The following is a 15,460-nucleotide window of genomic DNA, read 5'->3' on the forward strand; positions in this document are numbered from 1 at the left end:
CATTTGCAGCAACATGGATAGACCTAGAGATTATGATACTAAATTTAAAAAGTCACGGAAAGATAAATATCATATGATATCAATTATATTTGGAATCTATAAATAAAAAAAATTTAGAAAGATACAAATGAACTAACTTTCAAAACAGAAACGGACTCCAAGACTTTGCAAACAAAATTATGATTGCCAAAGTGGAAAGATGGGGGTAGTGAAAATAAGGAGTTTGAAATTAACAAATTCACACTACTATGTATAAAATAGATAGTCAACAAGGACCAACTGTATAGGACAAGGAAGTCTACTCAATATTCTGCAATAACCTATGTGGGAAAGGAATCTGAAAAAAGATGGAGCAACACACATATATGAATAAACCACTTTGCCGTACACCTGAAACGAACACAACATTGTAAATTAACTACAATATTAAAACAATTCTACTTGTCATTTGCAGCTTCCTTAAAAGCTCATATATTTCCTGCTATCACAAAGGTTTTTCTTTGTTTTTGCATCCAACCAATTACGTTCTCATACACTCTTCTTAATAAACATACTAGTTAATAAGGCATTTTGGCTAACAAGTTCGTGGACTCAAGTGGTCTATTAACAAAGTTATTGATATATAAGGAATGTGGTATAAAAGTCTTGCTACAGCCACACTCCTTCCAGCCAGCACCAAGCAATGGGCATCTCTTGGGACAAACTGCACAAGCCTCGGAAGACCAGGGGCAAGAGAAAGCCCTACCAAAAAAATATGAACGGGGACTCCCCACTGCCAACACCAACACTGGTCCCCGCCGCATTCACACAGCCCCTGTGCCCCAGGCAGCAAGCACCCGGCCTTGCGGCTGGACGTGAGGAACTTCCGGGGCTCCCAGCGCTGCACACGCCAGACAAGATCATGGATGTTTTCTGCACCGCTTCCAACAACGAACCAGCCCCTACCGAGCCCCTGGGGAAGAAGTGCTTTGTGCTGGTTGACAGCACACCAGAGGGACAGTGGTATGAACCCCACCCTGCACTCCTTCTGGGGGCAAGGAGGGGGCCGGGCTGACTCCCGAGGAGGAAGAGAGTTTAAACAAGAAACCATCAAAGAAAATGCAGAAGAAATATCCTGAAAGGAAAAAGAACGCCACGGTTAGCAGTCTTCCAGAGGAGCGGTTTCGGCCAGGCAAGCTTCTTGCCTGCATCGCTCCAAGACCAGGCCGCTGTGGCCCAGCAGAGGGCCATGTGTTAGAGGGGAAGGAGCTGGAGTTCTGTCTGAGGAACATCAAGGCCAGCAAGGGCCAAGAAACCCTCCTCCCTCCTGTCTTAGCTCATGCAATAAAGGCATTCACCGTTCTAAAAAAAAAAAAAGTCTCGCTACAGCCAAGAAAAATTACATTAATCACTTCACCTCTATATATCAGATCTATTACTCTAATCTAGCACATTAAATTTATGTCAGAAGAAGAGCTTTCAACCCCAAACCTAAAATCTAACAATTTAAACAGCCATGCCAAGCTTTTCTTTAGTGAATATGGATGTAGTTAACAGACCAACTTCTGCCATGAAAATTTATGATCGCACACCTAATTCAATTTGATTTAAACCACTTAACACTGCGTAGTGAAAAGAACACTGGTCTAGAATCAGATTGATATTGCCTTAAACTCTGGCTTGATTGCCCCAGTAGACTACGACTTTTGGCGCATCTCTTGCCTTCTCTAAGTTTTCGTGTTTTCATGTGTACGATGGAAATAATAACATGTATCCCTATTATTCTTATAACAGTGGCTCCCTGATACAAAGGATTCTAAGTAAACGACAGCAGGTTTGAGCACAACCATCTTCAAAAGAAGAAAGAACAAATCATGGAACAAGCCATTAAGTCATGAGCATAATCAAAGGAAAATGAAAATAAAAAATTAAGAGTTAGAGATATGCTTTACTACTTATGAAAGAAAGAAGCTTAGCCAAGTAGTCAGGTAAGGTACTAGGTAAATTTCTAATAATACACAAGTTTGTCTATATAGAGACATCAGGTTCAGTTTTTAAATGTACTTACACTTGCCAGATATTAATCTACTTTTGCACTCACTATTAAGAAATTTGTGGGTTCCCCCCCTTTTTTTATCATATTATTTGTTCAGGCTATTTTGATTCTTTTCTTCTTTTTGCAAACATCTTTTTTATCATAGTCTTTTTTATGATGCTATGCCTTGGACCAGTCAAGCAAGATCACTTCAAAATTCAAAACTTGGGCTCATTTGATCTTTTTTTTTATATATATAATAAAATTACATATAATACTATATGTATAATATTCAATACTATAACTTTGTTTTCCTTGTACCACTATGAATATAGTATCATAGAAGAATATATCTCATTCTTTTTATCCAGAATACAATATTATATATAACACATGCTATATAAAACAATATAAATATTATCCTTATATGCAATGCTAACATAAAGTTAAATTTTTATATAAATTAAAGAATTATATTTTATTTATAAAGTTAACTTAAAAGATGGACACAAACATATACACATAAACAGGCACATACCTACAGTGCTATTGAAATAATGACTATTAAAATATCTTCCCAGATGATATCCTTGCTACCTATCTGCCTCCTTATCTAGCTTATCTATTTTCTAATCTAATTTATTTTCAAATTGTCAAGATAGTAATCCTTCTAACCAGGCATGTTTGATTGTTTCTCTCTGGTCTAAAATGTCAAGTGGAAGTCCATTTTGTCTGGGAGGATACAATGGGATAACGCAGGGGCATGGTCTAATGAGGATCTCTGTAATCAGCCCTTCTGAACTCTCCAGATGAATCCCGAGGCCTCATTACTAGTCTCAGCACTCAAATCCTGAATGCTTTTTAGTGTTCCTTTCCCTTTCCAGTCACTTGGATGATTTCTCTCTGTATTTGGTTGACCTTCTATATTGAATATGCCCTCTAACTACCTGGCATAATTTTCACGTAGCTATCATTTTATTTCACAATTCTAGTCTTCTGGAGAACTTTTCTTAATTCACTTAACCAATATTCATCACTTTCCCTTTGTGCCTTCAGGTTTTCAGGCCTTCTTCTGTGGTCCTTTTGGACTATTTTGGGGGAATGTGCATGTACTCATTATTGTGAGTACACTTCTTGATGCAAACTTCATGATGCTACAGGCCACATATATGCACTTCTAGCACAGTGCTCCTGACATGGAAGGAAAACAAGAAAGGTTAGTCAGTAAGTAGTCAATAAGTAAACAGACAAATGAATGAAGTTGGTATTTCTAAAATTCAATGTTTAAAACCATCAATAATTATATTAATGCTATATAAATATATGCTTGTTTTTTTTTTAATTAAACAATATAGAAAACACTGCATGCAAAGTTATGGACTCTGAACATTTCTCCCTATTGTACTACCTTCCCATGAGATACTTCTCCTCAGGGCTTCTTCTTCCTTGAGACACAACACTATTTAACTTAGATCTGTTAAGAACCCTACAGTAGCCTGTAAGTGATCAAGTGAAAGGAAGAGCTTCGAGTCTCTAACTCTAAATCAAAAGTTAGAAATGATTAAGTTTAGCAAGGAAGATATGTCGAAAGCCTAGAAAGGCAGAAAACTAGACCTCTTGTGTCAAGTTATGAATGCAAAGGAAAAGTTCTTGAAAGAAATGAAAAGTGCTACTCCAGTGAACACATGAATACTAAGAAGGTGAAGCAGCCCTATTGCCGATGTGAAGTTTTTGTGGTCCTGACAGATCAATCCTGCCACAACATTCCCTAAGTCAAAGCTTAATCCAGAGCAAGGCCCTAACATCAAACTCACACCTAACAGCGAAGTGCAGGTTGAAGCAGCAGGTCCTGGTGCAGAATTTGCGACAAGTTATCCAGAAGATCTAGCTAAGATAGTGAATAATGGTGACCGCACTACACAACAGATTTTCAATGTAAAAATATAGCCCTCTCTTGGAAGAAGCTGCTATCTAGGACTTTCATAGCTGTAGAAGAGAAGTCAAAGCCTTGCTTCAAAACTTCAGGGGACAGCCTAACTTTCTTGTTAGGGGCTAATGAAACTGGTGACTCAAAGTTGAATCCGATGGTCATTTACAATTTTAAAAATCCTGGGATCCCTAAAAATTATACTGTATCTACCCTGCCTATATATACCCTTCTTGAATATTCATTGGAAGGACTGATGTTGAAGCTGAAACTCCAATACTTTGGCCACCTGATGCGAAGAACTGACTCTCCGGAAAAGATCCTGATGCTGGGCAAGATTGAGGGAAGGAGGAGATGGGGACAACAGAGGATGAGATAGTTGGATGGCATCAGTGACTCAATGGACATGACTTTCAGTAAACTCCGGGAGTTGGTGATGGACAGGGAGGCCTGGTGTGCTGCAGTCCATGGGGCTGCAAAGAGTCAGATGATTGAGCGACTGAACTGACTGACTGACTCACCCTGCCTATGCTCCATAAAGAGAACAGCAAAGTCCGGATGACAGCATGTGTCTATTTATCATATGGCTTAGTAAATATTTTAACCCCAGTGTTGATACTGATTGATTCTTCTCAGTAAGAATATTCCTTTCAAAATATTACTGCTCATTGATGACATGTTTGACCCCCTTTAAGAGCACTGATGGATCTGTTCAATGAGATTCATATTGTTTTCATGTCTCTTTACCCTACATCCATTTTGTAGCCTGTGGATCAAAGGGTAATTTCAACGTTCAAGTCTTATTCTTTAAGAGATACATTTCATAAGACCATAGCTGCCGTAGATGTTTATTTCACTAATGGATCTGGAAAAAAGTAAACCAAAAACCTTCTAGAAAGTATTCACCATTCTAGATGCCATTAAGAACATTTATGAGTCTTGGGATGAGGTTAAAATATCAACCTCAACAGGAGTTTGGAAGAAGTTGATTCCAACCCTCATGAAAGATTTTGAGTCATTTGAGACTTCACCTACAGATATGATGAAAACAGCAAGAGAACTAGAATTAGAAGTGGAGCTCGAAGATGTGACTGAATTGCTGCAATCTCCTGATAAAACTTGAATGGATGAGAAGTGGCTTCTGACAGCTGAGCAAGGAAAGTGATTCCTTGAAATGGAACCTACTCCTGGTGAAGATGCTGTGAAGATTGTTAAAATAACAAAGGACTGAGAATATTACATAAACTTAGTTGATAAAGCAGTGGCAGGGTTTGAGAGGATTGACTCCAATTTTCAAAGAAATTTTACTGTGGGTAAAATGTTATCAAACAGCATTACAGGCTACAGAGAAAATTTTCCTGAAAGGAAAAGTCGATCAATGCAGCAAATTTCACTATTGTCTTATTCTAAGAAACTGCCACAGCCACCCCAAACTTCAGCAACAACGGCCCTGATCAGTCAGCAGTTGGCATCACTGTGGCAAGACCCTCCACCAGCAAAAACATTACAACTTTCTGAAGTTTCAGATAACAGCAGTTTTTTTTAACAATAAAGCATAGCTTTAATTAAGGTATATACATCGTTTTTTAGACACGCTATAGCACACTTATTAGTCTACTGTATAGTGTAAACAACTTTTATTGGAACTGGGAAATCAAAACGTTCATGCAATTCAGTTTGTTAAAATACTTGCTTAGTTGTGATGGTGTGGAACCAAACCCATAATATCTTTGAGATATGTTTATAATCTAACTCTGCACAGTTTAACTCCCAAATTATCATAGCTTCATTAATACAGAGTTACATAGCATATTAACAACTGAAAGTTATAATATATTCATATTTACTGGAAGTGGCTACTAAATGTACTACTAGTAGAAAATCAGGTGTTTGAATTTTAAAATATTTTAAACTACTAACTTTCTGAAAAAGTTAGACTGTGTAATTAACCACGATGCAAAACTGGAGAATAAATGAGTTTGGAGCATCACTATATACAAAGGTTTTAAATGTTGGAACACAGAAAATTATAAATTTGAGGTAATCTCTCATATTCAATAAATATGCTTAATAAGTTTATTTTGAGCAGTGCAGAAAGGATCATGCAGGTCAAGTAAAACATGTGAGTGCTTATGATTTGAGTTAACACAACTGTCTTATTTTTAAACATAATATATCAATTTTTAAAGATTAAATGTACTAGGCGATTTTTACCAAAGTTTCGGCAATATACATACATTATATAACTGACAAGAAATGCCTTACCTTGTGCTGGGCTTAAAAAACTAAATCTAATTGACTTTAAATTAAATTAGTCAAATCCACTGTGTGTTTGGCACAGAAATGCAATTCCACTGAAAAACAGTTGATTGACATTTGGGAGTTATATCTTAGTTATAATATTCAATTATATAATTGGCAGTCAGGAAACAAACTAGTGTGTGCTAATATGAAACATTATTTCTTACCTTGTTTAAATATAAAATTTATATTCAGCTGGCAAGAATGTTATTATGCAAAATATCAATAAAATAAGCATATTGGGAACAGACTGAAAATTCACATTCAAATTCAAGATTCTCATTGTTCTGATTTATTTAGATAATAACCAACCAGCTGCCTAAGGACTGTATGGAGGATGTGTGTTAATAGTGGCATACGTGGGAAATGGCTAATTTTAACCTTTGCTGCAACATAATGCATTTGACATTTTAAAAAATATAAAAATTCTTATATTCCAAAAGAAACCTCATTGATAGTGAATTGCCAATTCTTTTTCTCTTTTTTTTTCTGGCAACCAGGAGACCCAGATGCTCAGCGCTGGAAGATATTTCTTCCAATAGCAGCATCTGGCGTGCTGGCAGACTCCATAAGCAATTTTGTTTTACAGCTTTAAAGCAGCTTCTGGGTCTATTACATGGTTAATCTGATGGGCTTGTCTGGACTGCCTTGTCCTCCTGGATGCCATATGCCAACAGCCAGAGATGCAGTGAACTATCTGCCCGTTAGGGCTGCTATAAAGAGCACACCTGAAAAAAACCAGCTGCAAAGAGAGTGCTCTGCTTCCGTTCAGGCATTACAGTACCAGTGATGAGTGACCTGGCTAAAACAGTGCAAAAAGACCTTGCCAAAAATATTCACTATCCTCTGAGCACCAGAGAAGACCAGGAAGCTGTAAATAATAAAATATGCAGCAAATCAATGTATCATTTGATAATGACATACGTATTTGCAATCCCCCCCCCATGCAAGAGAAGGAGCATATAATGAAATGTAAAATTGTGAGGGTAAGAGACACAAATTTGATTGCTGCTATTCTGTGGCAATTAGATGATGAGAGGATGTTAGAGATTGTGTCTCACTCATTTTCATACTTTCAGGGCCTGCCAGAGTATTTGGACATGGCAGAAATAGAATAACTTATTTTAAGTAAATAAAAGCGAATAACGTGATATTACTGCAATTGTGCAATAAATTGTATAATCCTTAAATTCTTGGCATCATTAATTTATTATCCTTTAGATATTACATTTTATACAGCTCTTCCGGGGAATACTTTTCTTGACCAGAGAATAGACTGGACCAGCCTTCTGTATACCCCGATATCTGTTAATACATGTCATTATACCATGTGACACCATTTACATTTATGTCCTTGTGTGATCACAGTAAATTGCATCCCAGTCTTTTAATTGAAAACAGAAGTTAATTCTGTTTTAATTTAAAACATGTCAATATACACTAGCCTCTTAATTTTTCATGAGGGCTGAAGCATACTCTTTAAATTTAGAAGAGTTTAGGACCTCTGAAATCTAAAACACATCAGCTGATAAACAATGAAAATGGTAAGATAAGAGGAAATGTGCAACTTTTTGTTCATCAAATAAATGACTTGGTGGTGGTGAACTAAAGACTTTCTACTTTACTTGACTAGCTCTCACACTTGGAATCGCTCCCTCTTTTTCTAGTGTCGTCTCTCTGATCCACTCTTTTGTTGCTCTCTTCTACTTCTAAGAGCTCATGAGATTAGACTGGGGCCTCCAGATAATTCAGGATAACGTTCCTGTTTTATTAGTTACCTGATCAGCAATCTTAATTCTATCCATAGTCCTCCATTTCTCCTTGTCACAAAACCCATTCATAAGTTTTGGGTTTAGGACCTGAACCTCTCCTGTTCTCCACACTGTCCAATAACCAGAATTTAAAGGGACAGATGGAATATACTCTTGTTAAAGTTGTTCTCAGTTGAGCTCAAGAGTGATGTACAGAAACAGGAGAGGGTTCACTGGTTTATATCATATCAATGCTGATAATTTAGAAATGGTTTAGTCATGCACCCTCACTTTATATAAGGGGAAATTAAATCTTTAAGACCTAAATCATGAAGGCAAAACTATCTCTGCAAGAACTGGGGATAATGACTATTTTTCTAACTCATATTTTAATGTTCTCTATACTAAGCCATCCTCCTTAATCATCTGCTGGTTCAGGACAAAAATAAATGGGAGTCTATTTCACAGGTTATATGATTCTTAATGATTCATAAAAATAAGTATAAAAAACAAAAATGCAATTATAATAAAGTATAAAATTCTTACAAAGGTTAAAATAAAATTTAATAGGTGAAGGCTACAGATAGTCTCATTCTAATAAAACAAAAGCACAAAAAACAAATGTACTATACAAGGCATGTCATTAGAGCTTTGTTCAGGTATAGCCAGAAGAAAACACTTGGAAGTTGACAAATTAGTTTAGGGAAACTCACTGCTCCAGGCTTCATGCTTTACCCTTGTATGTGGGGAGAATAATTCCCCCCACCTCTGGCTCCCACCAAATAAATTCATGGTAACCTGCTTTTACATGTCTTTATAGTAGCAGACTATGCAATAAAACAAACAAACAAACAAAAGAATCATGCTGAACTACTCAAGTAATTAGAGAGATGGTTTGTCATCCCAGGAAGTTTAATAACTAAAAATCTTAATGAAAATATGTATACTTTAAAACCTGAATTACTCTATTACCATAGCGCTTTCTTTACACCATAATTATTCACTGAATAAAGCACCTTAAGTGATTCTATGGTTAATTTGACTCAGTTGATCTGGCTTCAAAGTCACTCCAGATTCTGTTTGTCATTCTGAAATTCCAACTGTGCTGGAAATCCTTGAAATCATAAAAAAGATCCCCCCTGTAAAATTTCTTTTTCTTTTCCTACTCAACAACCAATGTCCTGAAAAGAATTAGGTATTGACATTGCTACCGCTATCCAGCATGCAAAACCCTTGCCATTTCCTAGCCTGGATGCTAGAAGCCAAACTGAATATTCTCTTGTTCATTGAGACCTTTGTTTTCATATTTTTTTCATTAACAAAAAGGCTGTTTAATATTTCAATACTCATTAGAAAGGATATTTTAAAGGAGAAAGTAATCTAGAATAAAGTATTCAATTACAAATTTGAAAATCTTCATTTAGGAATTTTATATTAAACAAAGCATATTTTGAGTGAGCAATATTTTTCTAGTTTTAATGAATAACATTTGACAAATAGAAATTATATATTGTTAAGGTATACATCATGTTTTGATGTACATTGTAAAATTATTAACACAATCAAACTAACTAGCATAACCATTACTTCACTTAGTCACTTTTGAGTGTATGTTGAGAACATTTGAGATCTACTTTTAGAAAATTTTAACTATTAATAATAAATATTGTCATAATTCTGAATGTTAGGTCTCTAGAGCTTATTCATCTTTTAACTGAATATTTGTTCCCCTTCACCATTATCTCCCCATTTCCCTGGCTACTAGAAAACAAAATTTTATTCTGTTACTATGAGTTTGACGTTTTTAGATTCCATATATGTGAGATTATGCTCTGGGAGATGGCGAAGGACAGGGAAGCCTGGGGTGCTGCAATCAAGGGTCACGAAGAGTTGGACACTACTGAGCGACTAAACAATGAACAACATGCAGTATTTGTCTTTCTGTGCCTGACCTGTTTTACTTAATATAACGTCCACTGAGTATATCCATGTTGTCACAAGCGGCAGGATTTCCTTTTTAAGGTTAAATAATATTCCACTGTATTTGTATGTGTACATCACATTTTCTTTATCCAATTACAAATCTACAGACACAGGTTATTTCCAAATCTCAGCTACTGTGAATAATGCACAATGAAGACGAGAATGCAGATATCTCTTAGAAATACTGAACTTACTTTCTTTGGCTGTATATCCAGAAGTGACCTGCAGCATCTTACTCTAGTTTTGGGGTTCCCCAGTTGGCACTAGTGGTAAACAATCTGCATGCCAATGCAGGAGACATAAGAGACGCGGGTTTAATCCCTGGATTGGGAAGATCCCCTGGAGGAGAGCACGGCAACCCACTCCAGTATTCTTGCCTGGATAATCCCACGGGCAGAGGAGCCTGGTGGGCTACAGTCCATGGGGTTGCACAGAATTGGACACGACTGAGGTGACTTAGCACACACGCTAGTTCTATTCTTCAACATTTCAAGGAAACTCTGCACTGTTTTCCACTTGAGTATCAATTTACATTTCTACCAATGGTGGAGAAGTATACTCTTCTATTCAAATTCTCACAAACATTTGTTATCTTTTGAGTTTTTTATTAATCTCTGTCCTAACAGGTGTGAGGTGATATCTCATTGTGGTTTTGATTTGCTTTGCCCTCACTGAACACCTTTTTATGTATCTGTAAGCCACTTGTATGTCTTTGCTAAATTAATTTTTATTGAAGCACTGTTGGTTTACAATGTAGAGTTAGTTCCTACTGTACATCAAAATGAATCAGCCATACATAAAAATATATCCCTTCCCTTTTGCACTTCCTTCCCATTCAAGTTACCACCTGCTTTAAATAGAGTTCCCTGTGCAACTAAGTTCCCGTTAGTTGTCTATTTTATACATAGTATCAATAGCGTATATGTGTCAATCCCAATCTCCCAATTCCCTTCCCCCTCCTTTTCCCCTTGATATTCTGATATCCATACATTTGTTCTCAATATCAGTATCTCTATTTCTGCTTTGTAAATAGGATCGGTTATACCATATTTCTAGATTTCACATACATGCACTCAGTTCAGTTAAGTCGCTCAATCCTGTCCAAATCTTGGCAACCCCATGAACCTCAGCACACCAGGCCTCCCTGTCCATCACCAACTCCTGGAGTTTTCTCAAACTCATGTCCATTGAGTCAGTGATGCCATCCAGCCATCTCACCCTCCTCATCCCCTTCTCCTCCTGCCCCCAATCCCTCCCAGCATCAGCGTCTTTTCCAATGAGTCAGCTCTTCACATGAGGTGGCCAAAGTACTGGAGTTTTAGCTTCAACATCAGTCCTTCCAATGAACACCCAGGACTGACCCCCTTTAGGATGTGCTGGTTGGATCTCCTTTTAGTCCAAGGGACGCTCAAGAGTCTTCTCCAACACCACAGTTCAAAAGCATCAAGTCTTCTGCGCTGAGTTTTCCTTATAGTCCAACTCTCACATCCATACATGACCACTGGAAAAACCATAACCTTGACTAGATGGACCTTTGTTGACAAAGTAATATCTCTGTTTTTTAATATGCTGTCTAGCTTGGTCATAACTTCCCTTTCAAGGAGTATTTCTTTTAATTTCATGGCTGTAATCACCATCTGCAGTGATTTTGGAGCCCCAAAAAATAAAGTCTGACACTGTTTCCACTGTTTCCGCGTCTATCTGCCATGAAGTGATGGGACCGGATACCACGATCTTAGTTTTCTGAATGTTGAGCTTTAAGCCAACTTCTTCACTCTCCTCTTTCACTTTCATCAAGAGGCTCTTTATTCCTCTTCACTTTCTGCCATAAGGGTGGTGTCATCTGCATATCTGAGGTTATTGATATTTCTCCCAGCAATCTTGATTCCAGCTTGTGCTTCTTCCAGCCCAGCATTTCTCATGATGTAGTCTGCATATAAGTTAAATAAGCAAGGTGACAATATACAGCCTTGACGTACTCCTTTTCCTATTTGGAACCAGTCTGTTGTTCCATGTGCAGTTCTAATTGTTGCTTCCTGACCTGCATACAGGTTTCTCAAGAGGCAGGTCAGGTGGTCTGGTATTCCCATCTCTTTCAGAATTTTCCAGTTTATTGTGATCCACACAGTCAAAGGCTTTAGCATAGTCAATAGAGCAGAAATAGATGTTTTTCTCTGGAACTCTCTTGCTTTTTTCAATGATCCAGCGGATGTTGGCAATTTGATCTCCGGTTCCTCTGCCTTTTCTAAAACCAGCTTGAACATCTGGAAGTTCACAATTAACATATTGCTGAAGCCTGGCTCGGAGAATTTTAAGCATTACTTTACTATCGTGTGAGATGAGTGCAATTGTGCAGTAGTTTGAGCATTCTTTGGCATTGCCTTTCTTTGGGATTGGAATGAAAACTGACCTTTTCCAGTCCTGTGGCCACTGCTGAGTTTTCCAAATTTGCTGGCATATTGAGGGCATGTACAATATTTGTTTTTTCTTTCTGACTTACTTCATTGTGTGTAACCTTCTCTAGGTCTGTCCAGATTTCTACAAATGACCCAATTTCCTTTCTTTTTATGACTAACATTCCATTGTAAATATGTACCACACCTTCTTTATCCACTCTTCTGTTGATGGACATTTAGGTTGCTTCCATGCCCTGGTTATGGATGTCTTCTTTAGAGAAATATTTATTCAGGTCCCTTGCCTAATTATTGGTTTTATTTATTTATTTTGCTATTGAGCTATATGAGTTTCTTATATATTTGGATATCAGTCTCTTAACAGATGTATTGTTTACAAAGAGCAAAGAGTAAAGGTCACCAAGTGGTGATTTAATTGCTCAGTCGTGCCCGACTCTCTGCGACCCCATGGACTGTAGCCTGCCAGGCTCCTCTGCCCATGGGATTCTCCAGGCAAGAATACTGGAGTGGGTTGCCATTCCTGTCTCCAGGGGATCTTTCTGACCCAGGGATCAAACCCAATACTCCTGCATTGCAGGCAGATTCTTTACTGACTGAGCCACAAGGGAAGCTCGGCATGGTTTACAAGAGTCTTCTGCAGCTTTGTACTTGATCTTTTCACTCTGCTGAATGTTTCTTTTACTGTTAGTTTGATGCAGTTCTACTGCTTTCGCTTTTGTTGCCTTTGCTATGATGTCAAATTCAAAACATCCCTGTTAGACCAATGTCAGGGAAATTTTCCCCTATGTTTTCCTCTCAGAGTTTTATGCTTTCTTCTAGAAGTTGTATGCTTATATTTAAGTCGTTAATCTAATGAGTTGATTTTTATGTATGTTTTAAGATAAGGGTCCCATTTTATTTTTTGCAGGTCAGTATCTAGTTTTGCTAATATCATTTATTGAAGAGACTATTCCCACTTTATTTTCTAGGTACCTTTCTGGAAGACTAGCTGACTGTATATGCATGGCTTCATTTCTGGTTTCTGTATTCTGTCCACTGGCATGAGTAAGCAAATTAAAACAACAACAACAAAACAAAACTAGAGACTGCTTATTGCCAAACAGAAAATGAAATTTGATCATTTATCTTGTTCTTAAGAAAACTGTAAGTACTTTTGAAGAAATGGAAATTTATTTTGCCTTACCTTGTCTCCTAAATTTCCTTTACTACGGCAGTATTCCCATATTTTGGTAGAATTGTAGTCAAAGTTTAGACAGCTACAAATGAAGTGGAATTAAAAATTGTCCTTAGAATTCCAATATTTATCAAAATGTGGTTTGCTCAGGAAGCTTTACTCTTGAGGTAAAAATCAAACACAGAACAGAAAACAAGCCGTGCCTAGGCAGAACACTCTCTGACAGAAATTGCAGCAAGATCTTTTTTGACCCACCTCCCAGAGTAATGAAAATAAAAACAAAAATATACAGACATAAGCTGCCTGCTGCAGCCCCAGCTTGCCGTTACCCTGTCCGAGGTACAACTACCATGCGGCCTTGCTCAGCGGTCTCCTCTTGTTTGGAGTTTTTCCTTTGATTCTCGTGATTCATTCATTGTGCTGTGTACTGCCATCAAAATAATACCTAAATCTTATAAGTCAACTGAGGCTGTGCGCCGAATGGCATGGCCATGCCATGACCGTGGTGGCTGAAACCCACCAGACCCTTGGGGGATGGTGTGAAGCTGGGGTGTGACGTTTACGCCAAGAAGCCTGGCGGTCCAGGACCAGCCTGGGCAGCAGTGACAGGAGATCAAAGTGGCTTCTCTCTACTGTCGGGCAGCCCAACCACACTTTCCTGCAATCCGCACACGGACAACCCAGAGTTCTGCCCCGCGTAATTACAAAGAAAACACTGACACGGAAGACGTTTCAAGCCCCTGGAGGAGGCCTCTGCCAAACACGGCTGTTACCTGAAACACACGGAATGCCCAACCTAAAAATGTGTGGTGTAGGATGAAGCTCTGATATAAGGCTGGGCGTGGATTTAAACACTCAACATAGGGAACTGGCCAGATTCTATCCAGGGCCTCAAAACTATCAAGAGAAACAAACAAAAAAAAACTATGAACCCAGGTCTCCTGCATGGCAGGCGGCTTCTCTTACCATCTGAGCCACAAGGGAAGCCCTAGAGCACTGGAGAGGGTGGCCTATCCCTTCTCAGGGGAGCTTCCCCACCCAGGGGTTGAACTGGGTTCTCCTCCACTGCAGGCGGACTCTTTACCAACTGGGCTACCAGGGAAGCCTCGATAACAAGTTTTAGTAAATTTTTCAAGTGATTTTGATTATACATATACATAGAACCTTCTTTTTCAGATTGTTTTCCATATAGGTTACTACTGAATGTTGAGTAGAGTTCCCTGTGCTATACCTGTAGGTCTTTCTTGATTATACACTTTATATATAGCAGTATGTGTGTATCCCAAACTCCTCATTTGTCCCACCCCTCATGCTTCCCCTTTGGTAACCATAAGCTTGTTTTCTAAGTCTAAAGTCCACGTCTGTTTTCTAAATAAGTTCATTTCTATGAATCACTTTGTTGTACACCTGAGACTAACACAACATTGTAAACCAACTATGCCCCAATATAAAATAAAAATTAAATTTAACATTGAGCAGAGTTTCCTGGACTATACAGTAGGTTCTTGTTGGCCATCCACTTTAAAAATAGCAGTATGTACATGTCAATCCCCCCCAAAACAGTGATTATGTGTTAAGAAAGGCTGCCTGATGAAGCGTGCCTCAATGTAAATATCATCATACTAACAAAGCACATGATTTGGTAAAACTGAGTATAAATGAACCTGCTCCTTTGGGCTATTGAATCTTCATGGTCAACACTGCCCTGTCTGTATGTTCATCCATGCTGATAAAATGTGAATTGGAAGTTGATTTTCAGTGCATAATTAATGTACATGAAACTCACATTAGGGATGTTATCCAGTGAGTGCGAGATACAGAAAATGTTACAACAGGAAGTAATTTAAGATAACTTAGCTATGCATTCTTATTTTTACAAAAGAAGAAAATAGGTCA

General features: G+C 37.9%; 1 pseudogene; it reads left to right on the plus strand.

The window, feature by feature from the left end:
- Positions 1-682: 682 nt before the first annotated feature.
- LOC122439425 overlaps positions 683-15,460 on the plus strand; it is a 32,449-nt pseudogene continuing 17,671 nt past the window's right edge.

This window comes from Cervus canadensis, chromosome 4, assembly GCF_019320065.1.
Source record: "Cervus canadensis isolate Bull #8, Minnesota chromosome 4, ASM1932006v1, whole genome shotgun sequence".
In the NCBI taxonomy this organism is placed as follows: domain Eukaryota; kingdom Metazoa; phylum Chordata; class Mammalia; order Artiodactyla; family Cervidae; genus Cervus; species Cervus canadensis.